We start from the raw sequence: 3,146 nt of genomic DNA, 5'->3' as shown, positions 1-3,146 counted from the left end.
AGAGAGATGGGAAAGGAGGATGGGGAAGGAAAAGGAAGAGGGAAAAGGGGGAAGAAGGGAAGGAGAAGGGGGAGGGGGAAGAGGGGAGGGGGGAAAGGAGATGGAGGAGGGGAAGGGGGAGATGGAGGAGGGGAAGGGGGAGATGGAGGGGGAAGGGAAAGGGGAAATTGGAATGGGGAAGGGGTAAAGGGGTAGGCAAAGTAAGAAGTAGGAGGGGATGAAGAAAGGGAAAAGGGAAGGGGGAAGGGGAGAAGGTAGTGGTAAAGGGGTAGGCAAAGTAAGAAGTAGGAGGGGATGAGGAAAGGAAAAAAGGATGTTAAGATGAGGTGGGAAGGGGGATGGGGAATGTAAAAGGGGGTACGGTAGCGGAACGCAAGAGTGAGAAAGGGAGAGGCGAGGAAGGAAGAGCAGTAAAGGTAGGAGGGAGTAGGGAGAAGGTAAGGAAACTTAGGTAAAGAGTAAGGACGAAGAAGAATGGGAGTAGAGGGGAAAGAATAAAGAGGAAAGGAATTGGGCTAAGAGGTAAGGGGGTTGGGAAAGGAGGTAAGGCGTGAAGGAAAGAGAATCAGAATTTTGGGTTTGTTCGAACAATCAGGAATCCAGGTCGGGTGCTCAACTACTTGTAAATGCTCCAGATCATTCAGGATAGAAAACTTAAAAACTAGGTCGCCTGCTGGGTCAATCAGAGGAAACTCTAAAGCTAGTGGTTAACATTGGGATCTCATACTAAAGAGAATGGTGGGATATAATGTATTCAGTCGAAGAGGTTTGGTAGTCAAAGAATTCTGGACAATCTTTAGAGATATACAGAACATAATAATTTTGAATGATACGCCATATTTGTTTTGATAGGTGCCGAGGTCAACGAAATGAAAAGATGATAAATTAGCCTATTCTAACCTAACGTAACCTACCTAACTAACCTACGTAACCTAACCAATGTTTAGTAATTCAGTACCTCCAATTCTAAAGATCATCCGGGTCGTCGTCGTCGTCACGGATGCTGAAAGCTTGATTATTATTGTACCTTGGGCAATTAACAGACGACGGCAGAACCCCGTGTTATCTCATAAAGTCCAAGGAAGCCCGATTGTCTTTGTAACAGCGCTTATTAACGCCACCTAAAGTTGGATAATACCCGGTCCACAACATGAAAGCCGTCGTCTGATATTGGACTGGCATGGCGTCCACACTGTATCCTAGCGGCTTCGTTCGTTAGTAAATTTGCTTGTAGTAAGTTTTTTCCGCCAAGAAAATCGCACATTACGTTCATGTATTATAATATACGAAGTTAGTATTTAATTGTCTAATACTATATAGCGTAGGTGTGCACAACTAAAATAATACTGCATTGTCTTTGTCACAGCCTGTGATAACAGGGCTGATTGTTTTCTTTGTCGTCTGAGAATCATGCAAACACATTTTTCACTTCTTTCTTTATTCTATTTCAAATATTTATTTTTCTATGGAATGGTTATATTAGGTTGTGTTGGGTTGGGCTAGGTTAGGTTAGGTTAGATTATATTAAGTTAGGAGCTATTGGATAAAGTAAGTTTCATTTTGAATATTAGTGTTTGCGTGATTCTGGAAGACATGCCTTTGATAGCAGGGCTGTGTCGTCTGTGCTCCTACGCATGGTACCTACGAACAAAAGTGGGGGCATTCCAGTATCACGCAAACACATTCTTGATCTTTTTCTTTTTTGCATTTTAAATATCTATTTTTTCTATGCAATGGTTACGTTAAGTTAAGTTAGGTTAGGTTAGGTTAGGAGCTATTGGACAACGTAAGTTTCATGTTAGATAACCATGTTTGCGTGATTCTGGAATTTTACCATGACATGCCTGTGCTCCTGTGTATGACGCCACGAGAAACCAACACGTAAACGGGTTATCACATTAGACTATTTTCCTCCGACACCCTACCTCCAACTTCCATTTGAATAACTAGCATATGACTTCGCTTACAGAAATCTAGACTTCTCTAAGAACATTCCAACAGTATGTCTAACATTCGTATAGGTTTACAATATCTTAGTTCATTATTTAGCTTTGCTATATATAAGGGAAGGATAATTTGATATTTGGAGATTCGAAAAACAAAATATTGTAATCGAACTTGAACTCTTAACTTGGCGCTGGTGAGTCCCGTGGAAGCCCAGTGTGATAACCCCTTTATAATGGCTTCTCTCTACAACCAATATTTTGGTCATAGTATACCACAGTTAAAATTTGTTTTTCCGTCCTGACAATACTGCTAAATACATCCCAGCCAAATAGCTATGTTTCATAATAATAATATTTCCATATCATTAGCAAATGTGTTTATGAACTCTATAATTCATTCAGGAGCATTCATCAGTGAAAGTAAACGGCCCATCATTCATTCGCTTACTTACCCTGCCTTGATATCCTTGCTCATTCCTGGCTTGTAAGCACTACACTGTGTTTTGATATTAACTTTTTGCACTCTGGTGGTCATTTTTAGTTTAACATATAACTAATGAAAGAATACTCACAGGGCACAAAACATCTTTACCACTAACACATCAGTTCACAAAATGAAAACACAACTGATAGCTTGAAACGGGTAACGCGGATGAAATGAATGGTCGCATGGGAGCGAAAACTGTCGTACTGCAGGATTAGAGACATTTCACCACACCTACCCTTACCCTGACCACAAAGGTGACGATGAAGAAAATCCATCTTTGCATCATGTGATCAGACAGCCATCAATCAGTCATCTACAATTGGTGGGAAACAAACCAGGGTCTACGTGATGATGATGTAACTAGATGATGTGACGCAGCAAATCGTGGTAAAGATACGTTTCGCTCAGTGCAATTATTAACCCACCACAGACAATGGTGAGTGACTCGTATCCTACCTACTGGCATCCTATTTGGGTAAACGTGTTGATAGTGACCTGAGAAACGTGGTCCAAAGAGTAGTCACAACATGATCAGGAGAAAATGTTGTGTATGCAGTAGGAAATGTATTCGAAAAGACATCTGCCCAAAACGTCCGGCTGGATGGTCCTACAGGAGTTGAAGGGTACGAGAGGGAGGGAGGGGGTGGGTTAAGGGAGGAACGCGGAATGATATAAGGTATAAAACTGTTGATTTCCCGATCATGTTTGTACAC

Source organism: Oratosquilla oratoria, chromosome 34 (assembly GCF_046742065.1).
Source record: "Oratosquilla oratoria isolate Oo_2021 chromosome 34, ASM4674206v1, whole genome shotgun sequence".
Lineage (NCBI taxonomy): Eukaryota > Metazoa > Arthropoda > Malacostraca > Stomatopoda > Squillidae > Oratosquilla > Oratosquilla oratoria.
Note: the sequence above shows the minus strand (reverse complement) of the source record.